General features: G+C 36.1%; 1 long non-coding RNA gene across 1 annotated transcript; it reads right to left on the bottom strand.

The window, feature by feature from the left end:
• Positions 1-1,596: 1,596 nt before the first annotated feature.
• LOC129421185 (uncharacterized) lies at positions 1,597-3,383 on the bottom strand. The gene is made up of 2 exons (XR_008636994.2): positions 3,078-3,383; positions 1,597-2,165 (listed from the first exon to the last, which is right to left on the bottom strand). It is a non-coding gene; the product is annotated as an uncharacterized lncRNA (long non-coding RNA).
• Positions 3,384-21,522: the final 18,139 nt, after the last annotated feature.

Below are 21,522 nucleotides of genomic sequence, written 5' to 3'. Positions count from 1 at the left end.
ATATTTTACACACACACACACACACACACACACACACACACACACACACACACACACACACACACACACACACACACACATATATATATAAATTATAATTATATAAATTATATATATAAATTAGGCCTATCAAAAGATCAATCGTGATTACTCGCATACAAAATAAAAGTTTGTTTTTGCATAATTTATGTGTGTGCACTGTGTGTAATTACACGTGCAAGTATGTATTTAAGAAACATTAACATGTATATATACATTTATTTAGTTTTTGATTTATTTTATTTATATATATATATAAAAATATACATTATTACATTTTTTTTCATAAATTTATACATGAATGTGTGTATTTATATATAAATAATAATTACACACTATACCCACACATATTTTATAAAAATATATATATACCCACACATATTTTATTAAAAAAAAAACTTTTATTGTGTATTGTGTATGCGATTAATCGCGATATAAATAAACAATTAAATAATAATAATAATTAGAAGAAGAAGAGTTATAAGGCATCACATCAGACTAAAATATAAAACACTGAAACAAGCAGTACTATTAATGACATTGCACTTGTCTTTGTTTTGAACACTTCAACCTAAAGATTTATCATCTTTACTTCAAGATGAAGAGAAATCAGCTCTGTTCTTTATAAATAATGCAATACTTTGCTTTAGTGCCAATGCATTTTGTAAAACAACACACATGAGCATCACACGCTAACCCAAGTTCATAAACACATCAGACATATGTTCCATGTGCCAGGCTTTTGTAAACAAAACAATAAACACGCTTTACTGTAAACGCGGCATTCGGAAGGACGCTTTATGAAGAAGCTTTTCGCAGTACATTATTGTCTGCAGAAGATGAGAAAAAGTGGCCTCGGTTGGAAGTGTTTTCTGTGTAAAGCATTAACATAATTTTTCCGACTGCAGTTCTCTCAGGACCGGCTGATGAAGGCTCTACCCATAATTCTAATTGCATGGACTGCATTCTTAATTAAAAGCGCTACAAATGGATTTTATGCCATGCCAAATTAAATCTAAATTCATTAGATATAAACCCCTTTTAAAAATTGATGCAAATATTTGAATTTTTCAAAAGTTTGAGCTCTCACTCTCCATTTTAGATGAGCACGCCATTATACAGGAGTAAATGAACGTCTCTTTGTAAATGAATTATCTATAGTTATAATGAAATATTAAACAAACATTAGACTTGGCCTTGATTTGGCCTATCTTATGATGTAAAATGTTTTGTGTCTTTATATTACTGTCTACAATGACTGATAGAAATTAACTAAAAGAAACTGCTTTTGATGTGCCAGAAACAATTAAGCTTAATATGAATGCAAATTTTTGTTAGAGAGCGTCACATTTCAGTGAGAATAAGCATTGGGGTGAAATAATTTATAGTATATAATAAATATCATATATATCTGCAGACTGTCACTTGTCTATTTAATATAAATGCAAGTTGGGAATTTAATGCTAAGATTAACACACAACCAAGCGTGGCAATTCGTAACTTTCAGCATGCAAAATGTCTATGCAGACCCTTGCATATGTGTGCAGTAAACGGATATGGTATCGCATGCTAAAATGTTGTTTATTTAATTTACACATTATGTAAAGCAAAGAAAGTAAAGAAAAATGTAACAGAACCCTAAATATTAAAGTAAATGTTACAACTAAAGAAAGACTGGCACATGAGTACTACAGTATTGTATCTCAAAGGAAAGATATCATGTATGCTACAATATTTTTTTTTACTTTACATCGCTCACGTTGCTGGTAATCATATGAACTTCCATGCTAAATGAATGACTTCCGGGTGGCTTTATTGATGCAAATCCCCTTACTGTATACTGTATATGTGCACCCCCTCAGATTTTAGCATGGAAGAATGTGAAATAGACAGCAGAATGTTAGCAAAGGAACGTGGGAGGAGTGTGTGGAAAATATGTTTCCACCAGAGGCCAAAGATTTATGGATGCTTCTGCATGTCTTCTGTTCTCTGCAGGGCTGCAGTCTCGCTGTAATGGATAAAACAGATGCTTGACACACCAGCACCTCTTCATGGGTCCGGTGGTCTCCTTTTACAACGGCTGTACTTTGGCGCAGGGGCCGAGCGGGGCGGTGAAGGGCAGAACGCTGTGGAACGGGAAGTGGAGGTCATTGTGAAACATGAGGTCTGGGATGAGAATCTCTTCAGTCATGTGTGCCACAGCTGGGTCCGAATTCCCATACATACACACGCCTCTCATGGAAAAGTCATATTTTATGTCTCTCAATGCTGTTCTTGTTAACACTTTCTCTCCATCTCACCGTTTCTCCTTCCCACTCGCTTGTCATGGCACTTTATCACTATCATTCTTTTGTAATTCAATATTGTGTATGACAAAAAAATGTAGAATAGGAAACTACAGAATAAATTTCTTTTTAAAAATAGTAAAACATATATATTATAGTGCTTGTGAGGCTATACTGTAGGTGCAGTAAAATCACGTCTTTGCAATAATGATGCTATATTCAGACTGAATTGATAATATTTCTATTTGAGAACATAAACGAGAAAATAATATAATGCATGGTATTATTGCTAATTTTATTGCTCTCATAAATATATTATAATCTAATAAAACATATACTATGACAGGCTGACATTTAGTCAGTTAATATGATAATAGGCGTCACATTAAACTATACACGTATTTCCATCTTACATGGAAAAGGCCCTTAAAATAAAAGAAAATATAAGATTTCAGAAAATCCAAATCCATTTATAATGCTTGCATATAATTTTATTGATCAGTGTTAGAGCATCTCACTACCAATGTCAAGGTCATGGGTTCGATTCCAAGAGAATGCATAAAATACTAACATTTGAAATGTAGGATAAAAGTGCATGCATGTGAATGCAACTAAATATATGCTAGAAAAAAATCTCAGTAGATTGTGAAAATCAGTGGAGGGATGTGGACAAAAAGTGAAATATTTTTCCTACATTTTCTCAATCATTCATAGGTTGAGGATATGTAGGTGTGTCTGTTTTCCTGTTCTTACCTCAGTCCTTCCTGTTTCATTCATTTAAAGAGAGTTGGGGTGGTGTGATGGTGGGGAGACAGATTTGGGTCTGCGCTCAGCACCTGAGGTGCCCCGGTGTCATGAGAACTCAACACAGCTCGGTTCATTTGTGGAACATCTGTAGCATGCAGACAAAATTATTAATAACTCTGAGTTCTTATCTGCCAAAAAAGGTGATGAAGTGGTGATATTGTCCAGCAGCTTAACCCATGAAATAGAGACAGAAAAAGAGACAGAAAGACAGAGAGGTATAGCCATTAAGCCAAAATGTGTTACTCTATGGCACCATAAAGCACATTTGATTTTAAGGATGTATAAATGGCAAAAGTGTTTGGTTGCATGCTGTGCATGTTATGGAGTATTTCTTTAAAGGGGACATATCTTTTTTCATGTTTAAGTGCTATAATTGGGTCCCCAGTGATTCTATTAACCTAGAAAATGTGAAAAAGATCAACCCAGTAACTTAGTTTTGGTAAACTATTCTCTGCAAAAAATAGGTCATTAAAATTTGGCTCGCCTTGTGATGTCAGAAAGGGATAATACCGCCCCTTAATCTGCATAATCCAACCACAGCCCTGGCATTTAGTGCAGAGATCAGCTCATTTGCATTTAAAGAACACATCCAAAAACAGCACATTTTGCTCACACCTACAAAGTGGAAATTTTAACATGATTTAATAAATTATTTATATGGGATTTTCAGCGTAAACTTCACATATGTACATTTAAAAAAAAGTCTTGTGAAATGTCCCCTGTCACAGTGTAATGTGAGGTTAAAGTGCGTCTTGCAGGTTAACCACCACTGTCGATTAATGGGTACATAAATCACTCAAGATATGTGTATAATTTTTAAAATGTCTCAAAAATGGTCTTAAATACCACTTTTTTTACGTTTTTGGTATTAACGGTTTTTTTAACGCAATTCTGCGATGATGTCACGTTGGGTAGAAGTGAAGAAAGACTCAGCCAGAGCCATAGAGATAGATGAGACATTTATTGCTGTTTAATACTTACGTATATAATTTGGAAATCATATATACATCGTAGGAAATATATAATGTGTTATACTGCAAAGTTACCATGATAATTATTATTTATGATATATGTGGAGATAAATAAAACTTCGCAAATCTGCTGATTTGATCCATTCATGTCCTGACCACCAGGCTAGAGATTTTTAAACATCCTTAATCCACACTTACTAGTCTATCAAATAATATCTCAAATATATTGTTTTGTGAAGTAAAAGAATGCTTTGTTGTATTGTTTATGCGATTATAACGAATCACACGATAATTTTATACGCAGCAGCAGTCAGCAGCTGCAGCACACTCAGATCCGACCGCATACATACTGTAATAAACAGGCGTTCGGCGGCTTTTTACATCACGACAGGCTATGCCATTTGAGGAGGAACCGCTCATTGATCACCGTATTTTTATAAATCCTGTACATGTTTGGACCTGCCGAACACGTTGAGCACTTTTATATACTTTGTTGAGAGAGGCTGCACAGTTTGACCAGCGGGCTGCGGGAACCGGACGCATATCACGCCGCCAGACGGTGTTAACTCGAAATGTATAACTATTATCAGATCGGCCCGGGAAAGTCCCGACTCTCGCGATTGCCATTCCGCTACTGGCTGTAAGAAAGTGAGTGCGTTTGGGTCGCTGGTCCCCGCGAACAGACGTGACGTGCTTCACTCACCTTCCAGGATTAGAGACATGCTGCCAAAACCGTTTGTGCTGAAGATCGCATAAAGTTACACCCATTTCAGGCAGGATCATGGACGCCCTCAAGCCAGCATGCACGAGTATGTTAATTGTTTGTTTACTTTCTACACGAAGATATGCTAACGTTATGCTATCTGGCTGTCTGTCTGTCTGTCTGTCTGTCTGTCTGTCTGTCTGTCTGTCTGTCTGTCTGTCTGTCTGTCTGTCTGTCTGTCTGTCTGTCTGTCTGTCTGTCTGTCTGTCAATCTATCTATCTATATATTATCTGCGCTATCAGAACTGTACTTTACTCGTCTTTCTATAGTCATTCTCAATGCTCTCAACTCAAGGCGGCTTTGGTAAATTCTCTCCCCAGCGTGACGTCATACAGTGCGTTGTGGGGGAAAGGAGAATCATTGCAAACCGCTGCACTTTTTCATACTTTTTCGGGTTTTGTGATACCCAACAACATAAAATACAATGGATAACAGTTTAAATGTTTATTATTAACAAGCAAATTGCACAAATTCGTTGAAAAATTGTACCTGCAAATCGCCCTTTAAGGCACTGTGACTAGCCTCATACAGTTAGCATTAATACACAACAAACATTTTAAGACCAAGCACATATCAAATGCCGACATTAAATGTATACATGGATCTGTGTAATGTTGCAGTGTATTGTGCATCTGTGTTTATTGTTAATGTTTTATGTTGTTAATAACTCTTAGTTACTTTCCAACAAAACTATATATCATCCGCCATAAAACAATGAAATAACCAGAGACACAAATTATTTATCTACTATCATTTATTGGGCAATAAACACACACACTAAGATTGCACACACACACACTAAGATTGCAAACGCACACTAAGATTGCAAACACTCACCAGTTTCCATTTTCCAGAACCAAACCTGTGCGATATACAAGCTGGGACTTTTATACAGTTACAATGCTGAGCAGCCATTTTGGTTGTGACATCATATGAGTCACCAGTTCATGCCTGTATAAAAGTGTTTTATGTTTGGTGTTTAAAGTCTTAATTGTTGTTTGAAATGTGTTTTGAATTGCTTTTGTAGTTTTTTTTATTTTCATTAAAGTATACTTTGTTGCCAAGTGATTTAATGTAAGTTTCTATAGTCAGAGGAGAAAACCCCCCTACCAATTTTAGACTGGTTTGATCCAGGGGCGGAGCTAAAACTATAACATGGCTCCCACATAGTCAGTCAGTGTGGGTTGTTGAAGGAGTTTTGTATTTGGTTGTATACAAAGTTAATTGCCGTTGTCTTGCTGATGCAGTTCAGATCAATTGATTTAGATAACTTGCTTGTAAATACTTTGTATATAGTGTATATTTTGTAGTGATGGGAGAAAGGATGCTTTTCGAAGCTTCGAATCAATTGAACCAATTGCTTCGAAAATTGATTCAGTTTTTCGAAGCAGTTCGAAACCCACACACGCTGGCGACCCCTGCTGGTCAAAATAGTGTAAAAGCAGATGTGTCCAAACATTTTTTTTTACAAAATATTAGCAAGATTTGTATTAAAATGTTTAAAAAAATTATTTAACTTAATTAAGACATAGTTAAAAGTCTATTATGTGTTTTTAGTTTTATTTAGGGCAAACAAATCATTAAAACTAACTACCCTTTTAATTATGCACATTTTTGTCATTAAATCTGTCTATAAATAAAAAGTAGACAAAATGGCAGTGTTATTAGTCAGAATGTTAAATGTTTTATGAACTTTCATAATAAAACTGATCCGAGTTCACCTAAACATATTAGACACTGGTCATGTGATAAACTCCCCCTAGTGGTGAACCATCGGATTTTTTTTTTTTTTTTTTTTTTTTTTATTTATTTTTTTTTTTATTCCAACAATTAGATGAGATTTACAATCACCTTCAGGAGAACATTGTCAAATAAAGAAGATACAGAGAAGTCAAAATAAAAGGAAAAGGAGAAATAAAAAAATAAAAAAAACACAAAAGGGGTATGTACAATCAAGGAAAAAATATAATTAACAATAAATATATAAAAGCAATGAAGGAAAGCTATCAAGTTAAGTTGGAGTCAATAGAAATATATTTTTTATATATATCCAAAAACTTAACACATTTTTTATTTTTAGTCAAACAAAAAGAATTGAGCAGTGAGTCAACTTCAATCAGGAAATGTGAAAAAGTAGGAATTGAGCCCATAAATTTTTGTTTATGGATAAAAAATTTGCCAAACAAAATAAAAAAGTTACATAAATACTCTTTAGATTTGTTGGCAGAGTCAGAGTAATAGCAGATAGTATCTTTCAAGCTAAAAGATTGTGCAGGGATAGGTGTTTTGTTTAGATGGGAGTGCAAGTCTAGCCAAAATTTCTGCACAAACTTACAAGAATAGAATAAATGTAATAATGTTTCCTCTTCAGTGCCACAAAATGTGCAGGTACTAGGAATATCAACATATTTGGAAACAATTGAGTTAACAGGATATATTTTATGCAGTATTTTAAAGTGGACTTCTTTGGTTTTATTGGGAAGAAAATATTTGTGAGGCAACAACCACGTTCTTCTCCAATCAATATTATTAATTAAAGCAATCCAATGGGATTTACCCCGAGGAACAATACAGTCTCTTTTCTGAAATATCTGGCGAACATGTTTATTGTTACATTTCTTGTCATAAATGCCAATGCCACCCAGCAACAAAGCCGACTCCTTTATATCTTTTTGGGTGTATAATAAGTGGCTCTTAACCAGATGCATTAGGCCTGAGGGAATGGCTTTAACAACAGTGTTATATTCTTTGAAAGGAATAGGGAAGTCATGGACAGTCATGAAGCGTTCATACGACAAGATATTGCCAAAATCGTCAAATAAAGAAAGAATATAAATTAAACCTCTATTAAACCAATTAGTGAAAAACAGAGATTTGTTCCTAACTGTTATATCCATATTATTCCACAGGAGAGTTTTATTTGGGGAGAAGTTGTGAACATAACACAACTTCCAGGCAAGGAGAGCCTGTTGATGAAAATTAGCCAATTTAACCGGGAGTTTGTTATGCATATAATTACATTTTAAGATAAAGGGGAGGCCTCCAATTTTATTGAATATATAATTAGGAATAAAGAACCATAAGGAATTTGGATTTATTAAACATCTTCTTAGCCAGTTAATTTTGAAGGTGTAAATAGTGTTATGAAAGTTTATAGCTTCCAGACCCCCATCACTTCTACAACTAGCTATCACTGCTTTTTTAAGTTTATGACACCTATTTTTCCATATAAAGTCAAAGAAAAGTTTATTAACATCTTTAATAGTACAATCCTTGACATATAAAGAAAGGGATGGATAGACGAAGCGAGAAAGACCTTCCGCTTTAGAGAGGAGAACCCTGCCATAAAGAGAGAGGTCTCTTTGCAGCCAAAGATTAAAAATATTTTGAGTTTTCTTTAATCTATGAGAAAAATTAAGTTGTTGTCGGGCTATTAAATTTTTTGATACATAAATACCTAAATACTTTATTATATCTTTAACTGGAATTCCATCAATGAATGTGTCATCACATTTATGTAGTGACATTATCTCACATTTGGACAAATTTAGTTTTAATCCAGAAGCACACGAGAATTGTTGAATTATCTGAATGGCTATAGAGAGCTGACTTTTATCTTTTAAAAAAAGAGTGGTGTCATCAGCTAGTTGAGACATTTTAATTTCCCTGTCAAAGATCGAAATACCTTTTAAATTCTGATTGTGCATTATACTTAAAGACAATAATTCAGTCACCAAAATAAATAAAAAAGGGGAAATCGGGCAGCCCTGTCTGACACCACGTTTTATAGAAAATCTTTGTGAGGTGAACATATTAACTATGACAGAGCTAGAAATTCCTTTATAAAACATTTCAATGATATTAACAAACGAAGACCCAAAACCAAACAATTTAAGAGATTGCAGAAGAAATTCATGCTCAATGGTGTCAAAGGCCTTATAAAAGTCTAGGAAAAGTATAATAGCATCAGATTTCACAAAGTCAGCATAATCCAGTAAATCTAAAACAAGTCTTAAGTTATTACTAATGTGTCTGCCTTTTACAAAGCCCGATTGTGTTTCTGAAATAATATGATTAAGCTTAACTTTCAATCTATTTGCATATACCAAGGCCAATACCTTATAATCAACTGTAAGAAGTGTGATTGGTCTCCAATTATCAATTAAGAGCGAGTCTTTCTCAGGCTTTGGGATAAGAGAAATAATGCCCTGTTTCATGGATGAAGTCATTTCTCTCTGAACAATGCATTCACTATACATGAGAAGCAAAGGGGAGTGTATTAAATCCCAGAAATGAATGTAAAATTCAACTGAGAATCCATCAACCCCAGGGGATTTATTCTTTTTCATAGATAACAGAGCCAATTTAATTTCCTCTGTTGTCAAGGTGGCCTCACAAGTATCTTTAAAATCATCATCGATGATAGGAATATGACTCTTAATTGTTTCCAAAAAATTCTCACAATTATCCATATTAAATTCAGAAGTATAAAGGTCATTATAAAAGGCAGTAACAAAATTAGAAATTAACTTTGGATCCATGCACCTGACACCATTAATGTTAAGAGCCGTCAATGAATTTTTCCTGCAATTCCTCTTTTCTAATGCAAAAAAATAACTGGAATTGGTCTCTCCTTCCTCAAGCCATTTTGCTCTAGATCTAATAAAAAAACCTTTAGCCAGGTCTAAATAAGCTTGATTAATTTGAAGATTTAACTCTCTTAAAAGCAATTCTTCTTCCGGACTTAAATTTTTTTGCAATAAAAAATTTATTTTATTTAATAGTTCACATATATTTTTATTTTTAGAGGCTTTTAAATCTTTACTTCGTTTAATAGCAATCTGTCTAGCCTTATATTTAAAGAATTCCCATTTCACTTTATAACTATCCTCCTTTTTTTGAGAAAATATACTTGAAAGTAAGTTTTTAATACTATCATTAAAGGAAGCATCTTTTAAAAGTGAATTATTAAATTTCCAATAACCACGTAACCTAGGAATTTTATCAGTATTGCAACATAATTTTAAACTTATTTGTTTATGATCTGACAGGGGCGCAAATGAGTGAGAAATATCTTTTACAAATGGAAGAGCTGAGCAAGAGAGTAAAAAGAGATCAATTCTTGATTGGGAGGACCTATTTCTATTAGACCAAGTGAATTCGTGTAAATCAGGGTGAAAAAAACGCCATGTATCAGTAAGAGAAAATTCTGTACAAAATGATAAAATGTTGCTGTTAACATGAAAACTGTCGTTACTTCTGGGAGGAAATCTGTCCAAAGTGCCGTCAACACATTCATTAAAGTCACCGCCAAGAATAAGAAAAGAGTCAGGGAATTTAACAAGAGTTTCTTTCAGTTCAGAGGTTATCTGAGAGAATAGAGATCTATTATCTGCTCGTGAATTACAACCGTAAATATTGCAAATAATGAAGTTTGAATTATCCTGTTTAAGTGATAAAATAATCCATCTTCCGTCGTCAGATGACTTTACCCCAAGTATTTGCCCATTAAATTTGTGCAAAAGAATTAAAACTCCAGCAGAGTGATTAGACCCGTGGCTACAATATATAGTATTACCCCACTGATTTTTCCAAAATTTTACATCCATTTCACATGAGTGTGTTTCCTGAAGAAGGATTATATCAGACTCACTGCTTTTACAAAACAAAAAAACGGCTTTCCTTTTAACAGCATCACGTAAACCCCTTACATTTAAAGATATAACAGAAAGAGAGTTAAATTTAACTTCCATTTAACACGGAAAAATTCTTAAGCTTCTTTAATCTGAATAAACGAAATTCTCAATTGAGATAGGAACAATTATATAACCGAACATAATATTCGAATAGGCTACAAATTTAGATAATATATATATAAATATATATTTCACAACCTTGCGTGTTGCCCAGTACAAGTATGCAAAAAGAACTGAATGTCAGTTTGTAGACAGAACATCATTAAGAATGATAAATAGGCTACATTCAAGAATTTAACGTAAACTTTGTAAGTTCAAACGGAGTACCCGAAAGCGATCCATGATAATTGAGGGTATTAACAAAATTTTGTCAATTAGATCGCCCTCGAAAGCAGATTAAACACAAAGTCAGGTTTGAAACAACCTACCAGATATAGTGTTATTAAGAGCCATTAACACTGACCACGAGACAAGACTCTTTCACACATCAACGTAATTGAATCTCTTTCCGTCAATTAATGCAAAGGAGCCGCGAAAGGAGGCTTTTTTGCCCTCATCTCTGGCTTTTTTAACAAGAGGCCAAAGTTTCTCTCTGGCGATCCTATCTTCTGGTGAAAGGGCTTCGGTGAGTCGCAACTTCTTGTCGAGAAGGAATTTACAGCCTCTGGCAGCTTGCCAAACGGTGTCGCGAAAACGACGAAGTGCAAACAAAATTATGATGGATCTGTTGGAACCATCCCCTCTCTTCGGGCCAAGACGATGCGCAACGTCAACGGCACCCTCAAGATCATCGCTAATGCCAGGCACTACGTTGCTAAGGATCTCAATAACAACCCTCCGAGCATCCTCACCGTCCTTCTCTCTCACGCCATGTAATTTTAACGTCCATTTCCAGGTATAGCGCTTGCATTCTCCAATTTCGGCCTTCATGGTTTTATTCGCACTTTTTAGCTCTTGAATCTCCGTAGCCATAACTTTAAGGGATTCTTTATGCGTTGCTACCTCAGAAACAAGCTGAGTAACAGTGGAGGACAGAGTTTCAATCTGCTTAGCCGTTGACCCAGTTGTTGTTTCAATTGCTGAAATTTTCTGGAACATCTGATCGTATTTCCCAGAGAGCTCACGAATGGCCGTCAGAATTTCCATCGAAGTGTCGTTTCCATCCATATGATCTCTTTTCGTTTTCTTTGGCACAGGTTTTAAGGGAGTATCAGGTAGGGGAATCGCAAGGAGATCATTCATATTTGGATGTGAATCAAACCAGTTGTTATGGTCCTCGGTGTTTTTTGAAGAACCCAAATCCACTGAGGAGACGATGTTAACATTCACGTCAGCGTTTTCAACAGGCTCCATAGTTGACGCACGTGTTGTCTCGTTGGAAGTCTGTCTATTTTTCTTTCTGCCCATAGATAAATTAGCGCAAGGCGGGTAATACGAGTAGAAGAATCACTTATACATTTATGTACAAAAAAAAGCCTGTTATTACAGTTATATAATTGTCCTATTTCAAAGTTTCCTGATGACACCACCGAAACGCGTCCACCTGTCACACCGCCATCTTGGCCCCCTGAACCATCGGATTTTCGAAACGTTTCGAAACAGTCATGACGTAATGAAGCCTCGTTTGCTAAAATCATGTGACTTGGGCCAGTTTGAAACAAGCTCCGAACCACTGATTCGAAACAAAAGATTCGTAAATTTTTCGAAGCCTCATGAAGCAGTGCTTCGAAAACGACCATCACTAAAATTTTGTACAATTTATTTTATTTTTGTTTTTTTTTCTACTTTTACACCTTATGTTGGGGTTTGTTACTACGTGTGTGCACTAATAAATCACTCTTCACCTGAATCCAAGCGGCTTCTGTGTCACTTTTGCCTCATATTCTCCTGTTCAAATCTAACATCCCCTTTACTGCGTGATATTAAATACCACCTAAAATAATGTAATAATACTAATGTAATGTAATGGACACTGAAAAGTGCTACCAAATTTCATACCAGCAAAAAATAATAAATAAAATAATATCAGGATCTTTTTTGATATTGATACAATTTATTTTTCTAGATATGCGACTCAATTGACAACAAATGCAAATATTTTTTTCTAGGAAAAGTAATATCTCAAACTTTATTATATTTGACACAATATCTTGCAGTCAAAAGTCAAAGATTTCTATATGAACTCAAATATTTGCATGAGTCTTTCATGGCCAAGTTTTTTTGAGCTTTCCTATCCATATTCATTTTATAGTTTTGCATTCATACTGTATATTATAATTGTCCTATTAATATCTTCTCTTTCTTCCAAGAAGAAACATTATAGTTGGGACATGACAACATATCTGGGACCTCCATTATGTCTCCTGAGCTATATAGAGCAATAATTAGAACAGAAATATTTTTGTCTAAACTGAATTACTACATTATTTCTTAATTAGTTAACTAAATTAGTTACCTTAATAAGTTATTAAAACTAAAACAGTAGTAACTTATGCTAAAAAGAAAACAACAATCTCAGTTTTTGGCACTTGTATTTAAACAGGGCTCCTGTGATTGGCTGTCGTGTTTGAGACCCCTGATGATTGGGAGTTGTTCCCGAGGGGGGGCAGACAGACATTTGTGCGACGAGGAGCCCTCGGGGACCGCTTTGCTTTCTTACAGGCAAAATAACTTTGTGCCCCAGTATACCCCACGGGGTTATTTTGTAGGTATTAGGAAACAGCGAAATGCACAAGCTGAATTTGCTGACTTACGGTTCTATATTACATTTTGGGTGGAGGACACATTCCCTTGCCGGCTTCTTACTGCAGTTGTGGAAAGGTGAACCTGTGGCAGAGATGAAAAACAGGTGATATTTACTGTAGATTAAATTATGAATGTTATTTGTGCTTTCAAGACTCATCTGCTTTGTCTATTTATTACACTTTCATTTTACAGGTTCCTACTAATAATTCTTTGATTGGTTACAAAAATTACGCATTAATATAATACTTAAATACTTCTTATTAAAAAAGTACTTAAACTTATATTATTAGCATGCAAAAAGCAGTAGGCAAAGCGAGTATATGTACAAATTCATATATTCAAAAAACAATAGGCGAAAAATACTCAGATGACCTACTGCTTTATCCTGAAGTGTCCATTCTTTACTATTCCTTGTACCCCTGGAAGAAGGAAGGGGAGGCATTGTCCTATTCAACAATGTCTGAAAATAGTAACGCGGCTCTAAGTACATATATTAAACAGCTGTCCATTGTGGTTAAATTGCACTTTTGTAACATCATTTCACTTAATTCTTTCCCCACCATTGACTAGTTATCTTGTCAATTGAGAGAAAATGTTTTCCTGCCAATGACGGGTTTTTACGGAAATCCATATTTCCGCTATTATCCACTAGGTGGCGCTTATCTAAAAGCAATAAAAACTATGTTTGGATCATCATTCTGAATCTGATCTCTATCAAAAGTTCATTACAAAATTGCCATTTTTCAGCTTTTTGTTCAAAATGTTGTATTTTTGAAGAAACCCATATTTGAAAGGTGATAAAAGGAGAACAAATTAAGATAGGATGAAATGTGTTTCTATTTTTTGTTTAAAAGCAGAGGGTCTGTTCTTTTTTTGTATGTTTATATATTTACTCATTCCCCTCCAGCCTTGATTAAAAAAGTTGCCTGCCAGCTTTTTTGTGATTTTCACAAAAGTTTCACAAAATGCCTTCCATGAACATTTCCTCTATAAATGTATAAACATACAAATATATTAAATGAAAGAAGAAACCCTCTGCTTTTAAACAAACAAAACGGTAAAAAACCGTCTCATTCTATCTTCAATTTTTCTCTTTTTATAACATCTGAAATATGAGTAGCTGAGATAATTGCATTTTGTAAAGGAATTTTGTTGGAGAGCAGATTCAAAACAATTATAAAAACATACACAGAGTTTAAAATGAATTAAAATTAGTTTTTGCTTAAGTTTTTTTTTTTTTTATAAATTTGGTAAGAGCGGATTTACAGTGGATAATAGCATAATTAAAGATTACCGTATAAACTCGTCAGGAAAGTGCGGAGCCCCTAAGGGGAACATGGAGCAAAAATTAAATACATTTTAGTTTTGCGTGCGCACGTGAAACTTTTGCATGCTCACGTGAAACTTTCGCGTGCGCACATGAAAGTACCGCGTTTAATTTGGCGTGCTCACGTGAAAATTTCACGTGCGTGTGCGATAGTTTCACGTGTGCGCGTGAACGTTTTACATGAGCATGCAAAACTAATTAAAAAAAAGCTGCCCATAAAGGTTTCACGTGAGCACATTAAAGTTTCACGTGAGCACATGAAAGTAAACTTTCGATTTTTTTTACTCAAATGTCAAGCGTCATTGGCAGGGAAATGTTTTCTCTTAATTGACGAAATAACTCATCAATGGCAGGAAACAAGTTAAAGTAGAACATTTTCTGGAAGGCATTAAACTTTTGTGAAAATTATAAAAAAAAATGCTGGTGCTGGCTGGTAACTTTAAGAAAAATGCTGGCGAGGAAAGAGTTAATGACTTACTTGTTGTTATGACAATGTATGTCACGTGAGGTATCAACATGGCGGATGTCGTCCGTCCAAATTAATTTATACTTTTCATAATTATATAGTACCTACTGTCACAGTACGTATGCAATTTGGATGCAGTGATATTGAAGGATCCAAGATGTATGGAATGGCTTATTTGACTTATAAGTAACCACCCAGAACACCTTAGTAGTGCCCTAGCAATCACACAGCCACATGCTAAAAGTGTTACACATTAGCAATAATACAACAGAGGTTTAAATTTTCTTTAAAATCGACAAGGTGCAATAATAATCTCACACTGAGACCGAAATACAATGTTTGAAAAGCTGAGGACTCTAAAGACCTCCACGTCAGCTTGGCAAAGCGTTCACAAAGCTTTAGTGTGCCAGCGGTGTGATTGACACTGAGAGTCACTGGATGGATTCATTATAATATAACGCTATTTAAGGCCCAAGCATCTGTGCTTACACAAGTTAGCACACATCCAGCATCACAAGCATCACCACGATCTGCACGCCACCATTGAGATCTGGCTGCGAGTTTCCTGCCTGACAGCTGTTAATCACCCACTTTCATTACTGAAATGGAGGTGTAACATTGTGCAGGTGGTTGCGTGTTTTTGGAAAGAACGAACTTGATGATGCAAAGCCACGACTGAGGCCATTTTACTCTGAAACATCTGTCTGTTTTTGGACTTTTAAAGGAGAACTTGCCCAAGGCATTTCTTCTGAGAAAAGTAACTCGGCTTGTTGGACATCTTTTTTTGATCTGTAGGAAAGACAGGACGCTGTGATCTTGGTTTGGATCTGTTGAGTTTTCTCTGGCTGAGTGTCGTTTCTAAAGTGACGTTTATAGCCATCACTTCCATTTCACATCCATCCAAACAAACATTCATATTTTATTGCAGTTTTAAAATGAACTCAGAAAAAAATAAAAAATGCTTAATTTCACCTGCTAAATAACTTGACCTAGTTCAGAGTCACGTTTACATAGCAGACTCTTTAATTTAATAACTTCTTGAGCAGCTGCTTGATTTATTGAAGTTTTGTTCAGGAGCATCTGTGGTCATTATGGTTTAAAACATATTACCTTTCATACTGCACATGTTTTTCACACTTCCTCATGGAATAAAAATGCATGACCCATATTTGTCATATATCTCATTCAGAGGAAAGCACATTGTAACCTTATTCATAAAGCAGAACAATGCTGGAATCTAAACTCAAAGCGACACACATTCACGGCCTTGTTGAATTTCTTTCCTAATGACTGTGCAGTTTGAGTTACGGCCAAGATCTCATTCACTTCCCAAGCAAGGGAAAAAACTTAGACACACTATTAGACCTCCATCTGGAAACGCAATGCGCTGAACTCCTGTGCAGATTTTGGTTAAGTGCTCCACCATTATGGTTCACCATAAAGACTTCTGCTGTGTTCTGATATATTACAACAGTGATAAACTTTAATCTGTAGTAGCAGTTATGTACTACTGAAAGTAAGCAGTTACAGTATGCCAGGTGAAATATAAACTTGTACATTTTATACTTCATGCCATAAACAAGCCTGTTTGTAATTTATGGCAGGAATAATGTAAAACGTTTGTGATAGAAAGGTCAATAGTTGCTTATTTTCACTTTATACCACGGGCCTGTTGAATGCTGTATTCTGATTGGCTGAGAAATAGTCAATGGGTGTTGATTATTTTTTGATAAATGCATGACTAACCTGTCAAATGTCTTAAAAATAGGTACCAGAGCAATGTTTGTGGTAACCGTGGTATAAGCCGAATAATTGACTCTTGGTACTTTGAATTATTTGAAAATAATGCTGCTTCGCGTCGTGCCGCATTACCACCTTGGGTGTGCATTTTTTCTTATAATTCAACAGCCCGTCATCATTTATTCCTTACTTATACCACGGGGGTGTTGAATGCATTAATCTGATTGGTTGAGAAATGGTCCATGGGTATGTATTATTTTTCGATAAATGCACCTGTAAAACACAACAGCATTTTGAAACACGTCACCACTCTTAATAACTGATAGCTGGAATTGAGAACACTTTTACACAGCGGGGTTAGTTGTCACACAGTGTTACAACTAAGCCTCCAGTATACACTCACCTAAAGGATTATAAGGAACACCTGTTTAATTTCTCATTAATGCAATGGTGTAATGGTGTGGGGGATGTTTTCTTGGCACACTTTAGGCCCCTTAGTGGCAATTGGGCATCGTTTAAATGCCACAGCCTACCTGAGAATTGTTTCTAACCATGTCCATCCCTTTTTGACCACCATGTACTCATCCTCTGATGGCTACTTCCAGCAGGATAATGCACCATGTCACAAAGCTCAAATTATTTCAAATTGGTTTCTTGAACATGACAATAAGTTCACTGTACTAAAATGGCCCCCACAGTCACCAGATCTCAACCCAATAGAGCATCTTTGGGATGTGGTGGAACGGGAGCTTCCTGCCCTGGATGTGCATCCCACAAATCTCCATCAGCTTCAAGATGCTATCCTATCAATATGGGCCAACATTTTTTTAAAGAATGCTTTCAGCACCTTGTTAAATCAATACCACGTAGAATTAAGGCTGTTCTGAAGGCGACACAGTATTAGTATGGTGTTCCTAATAATCCTTTAGGTGAGTGTACAATGATAATGAAATGAAAACAATGTAAATACATCATAATAATAACTGTTAATACAATATCAGGGGAAATAACTCACAATTATGATTTTTTTTTGTCTTAATTGTGAAACCCTTTTAAATAATCTATTTCTATGCATTGGAGCATATAGAAGGATGATTAGATGAAGATCATGCATGAATGAATGTGTGGATATCTATCTATTATACGCAGATATATAAACAATATCCACCTTTAGTATATAGACAGAAATTAATTGAATTATTTGTGTTTAAACTAAATTTTCTAGCAGGGGTACCAGAAACTTTCAATTTCGGTGTAATTGTACAATAACGGTAGATCCCACAAACAAACTTTAAGTGTTCATTTGTAGCAGAGATGTGTGTTGATTGTGTAAAAAAATTATTTAGTTAACTTTTTTTTTCGAATGATAGAGTCAAAGCCAAAAAGCGTAACTTTGTGCCCTGCTCTCCCCTACTCAACAGCTCCCAAAAAAGTGCAAATATAAAGGTGCAAGTTGTCGCTTAATTGAAATGCATCATATTGTTTAGACTTGCACATCATGTATGTAAACATCATTAAATTTTTGAACTTGTTCAGTGAAGTAAATCTACCAGGCTAATTAAAGGCAGTGGATTCTGCTACAGTAACACGCTTTCCCGATCGCAAGGTAGGGTGCCGCGTGGGGCCGCAACTTATCATTTGCCTGTCAAGGGAGGTAAATTGAACTCTTGCCGGGGCAAAGCAATGGGTCAACAGGCACAATTCGTCCACCGTCAACTACTTTCAACTTGGATCTGGCGTGCGAGCAAGTGGAGAGAGCTCCTGTCAATCAAACAGTGTGACGATCATTACTGGTTTGCAGCGAAGCAGAAAAACACGGTAATAAACGGGTCAGAGCGACTCCATTGGGCTGCGCGCACCGCTCGACGAGGCCGCGGCCCCTGGCCTCACTGGGCATCAAATCCCTGCCTTCCTGTTTGACCCCATTACTAGACCATGATGGACCTGCCTGTCACAACGCCGACTGCAACAGTCCGACGCGCCGAATCACTCTTTCCGACAGGTAAGACCCAGGATTATTTATTTCAACCGGCAGCCACGCTTGGCTTGCCATGACGGCGGGCATCTTTAACACGCTATGGATGTACAGAAACCCTGGACCACAGATGCACTCTTATGAGTGTTTTTTCTGAAGACGACAGCATACTACGACCCAGAGCAACGTGTTGGATGCATGTGCGTCATGTGCTTATTCCACCTGTGATTCAAAGACTCCTGGCCTCATTTCCCATCCAGCGAGGTGTAAACAAAGACACCTACAAATACACATAAAGCGCCGACAGACACACTTTGAATAGACTGATACCAAATTGTAAGCTTACAATATCTATGCATTAGAGTTATTAATACATAAAAATAGGTAGATAGGTAAAATGTCATGAGTTTGATCCCAAGGAACTCACAAACTGAAAATAAAACGGTGTGCCAAATGCATAAATGTAATGTGAACTCAGCATAGCTTAATTTCTTCCCAACTAAAGTAGCATGTTTCAAATCGAGGAGATACTCATTCAGGTCAATTACCCACAATCCCTCTGTACAGGCAAGAAGTTTGATGCATTATGAACACAAACAATGAGTTCTTCAGTGCGCTACTACAGTATCCTGCATCTGTTTTGATTTGAAATTGCCTTTGGTCTGAGCTTCGCCTTTGAGGATAAGAAGCAGACGGAAGAAGGGGCAGGTTTGTTGCTGCTCTAGTGCATAATAAGAGTCGCCTCTGTAGCCTGAAACTCTACAAAGGCTCCAGATCTAAATGTTATGCAGTATATATGCATTCCTAGTACAAACACAGGCAGAGACCAGAGCCCGACCGTTTGATCCTGAACCGCTGTGTTCCCTTTCATCCGCTTCAAGCTTTCTAAAACTGTCCCTGTGATGCTCCTCACAGAGAAGATTTGATTACGACCCATGATGGTTCTCCAGCTACAGGTGCATAAGAACCATCAGCATCATCTTCATATTTAAAATCTTCATTTATTTGACGTCTAATAGCCATCCAAACCAGTGCTTTAAGTGGCCCAAAAGAGGTGCCGGTACTCAATTTTTTTTTTTTTTTTTTTTGGCTGACTCGACTCCTATATTGAAGGGGTTTTATATTCAGCAGTCAACAGACAACCTTGTAAAAAATAATAAATCCTTTTATAAGTTTGTGGGTTTGCTTGAGCTAGAAATAGCTACTGAACATAAATAAAATGTGCAAAAGGATTTTGAAAAAATACCAAAAAAGAGCTACTGTAGAAAGAGCTTTGGAACATAAATAAAATGTGTAAAAGGTAGATATGTAAGTAAAATTTTCAGCATGGTTAAATGCTAAAACTAGTTGTTCAGATAGAAAGAGCTTGAAAAAAAAACTTTAAAATGACACCAAGACCATGTCTATGGGTTCAAGAATAACAAAATACTGGCCATATGAAACTCGAAAGTCATTTATTTTGTCCCATTGTTTTCCATTTTGCGGGGGTAAAACTACCGTGCACGTCGTTCAAATTCATTGAAATTTCGTTCACTTGTAGTTTAGCAATTAAACTGAATGTATATTACAATTTCAAGAATGTTTTCTGCACAGCGCCTGAGGAAATCCGAAGTTGCGTCGAGGGGAACCAAACTGACAGCCGCGACAGCGGAGATTATCATGTACCTACAAGGCTTGCGTCTGACCTGCAGCAATATCATTCTGGCTTGGTGGGATGTCAGCCAGCGAGTCCTCTGATTCTGACCTTGTTCTTTTACTACTCAGAGTAAAAACAAGGAGGGCATATTAAGTGTTCATTGTATTTTCATTTTAACCGAGCAGCTATGGTTGCGCGTTTCACACACAAACACACACCTCTCCAGAGCACGTTGACACTGACTGACCGACGCATGCGCTTTTAACTTGTTAAAGCAAGGATGTATGGGTAATGTAGTCTCTGCTCTCAGTGGGACGAATTAGGAAGCATACATTAAGGGCGCTCTGAAAAGCAGCAGTGCAGCCAAAGGATTAAATTAAACCTCTGATTTTAAAACAGATGTGCAAATGAGTGTTCCGGTACGCTAAAAGCACGTTCTGGACGCACGGAGAGGTGTTGGTACGCTCAAGAGCTATTTTGGAAGTGGCGGTACTGAGTACCGGGGCATTCCGGCCCACTTAAAGCACTGATCCAATCACAGCCCAGACAAATAGGCGAAAACAAGGAAACATTTGAGCCATCACTAAAAATGTAATAACACTAAATAAATAAATGAAACCAAACACCTTGTACACCTTGTGTTGACGTTGCTTACATGATGGAATATCAGTTATTTTGGCAAAAACGACATGTAACCAAATTTACATTTATTTTGGCTAGAAGTGGGTTACTTGTAGCTGGACTATATCAGGTCCATATACAGTATGGCAAAATTATGGCTATTGCTTGCCGGGTATTGTCTTTGTGACTTTTTGTTATTTTATACAGTCACACACTTATAAAAATGAAGGTGCGTTAAGAGTTATTCACAGTAGTGCCATAAAATAATTATTTTTTGTTCCCTCAAAGAACCTTTGCTTTCTTACCTTTTTAAGTACCTTTTGTGCAACACAGGTGTTCTGTGGATATTAGGTGAGAACCAGTGCGAAAGTAACGTGGGACGAAAGTAACAAAGTGATTTTCTCAGAGCCCTGACTACATTTGCATTCCAAACTATCACAGCATCTTTAG

Source organism: Misgurnus anguillicaudatus, chromosome 4, assembly GCF_027580225.2.
Source record: "Misgurnus anguillicaudatus chromosome 4, ASM2758022v2, whole genome shotgun sequence".
Classification (NCBI taxonomy): domain Eukaryota; kingdom Metazoa; phylum Chordata; class Actinopteri; order Cypriniformes; family Cobitidae; genus Misgurnus; species Misgurnus anguillicaudatus.
Note: the sequence above shows the minus strand (reverse complement) of the source record. Positions and strands in the feature narration are given on the sequence as shown.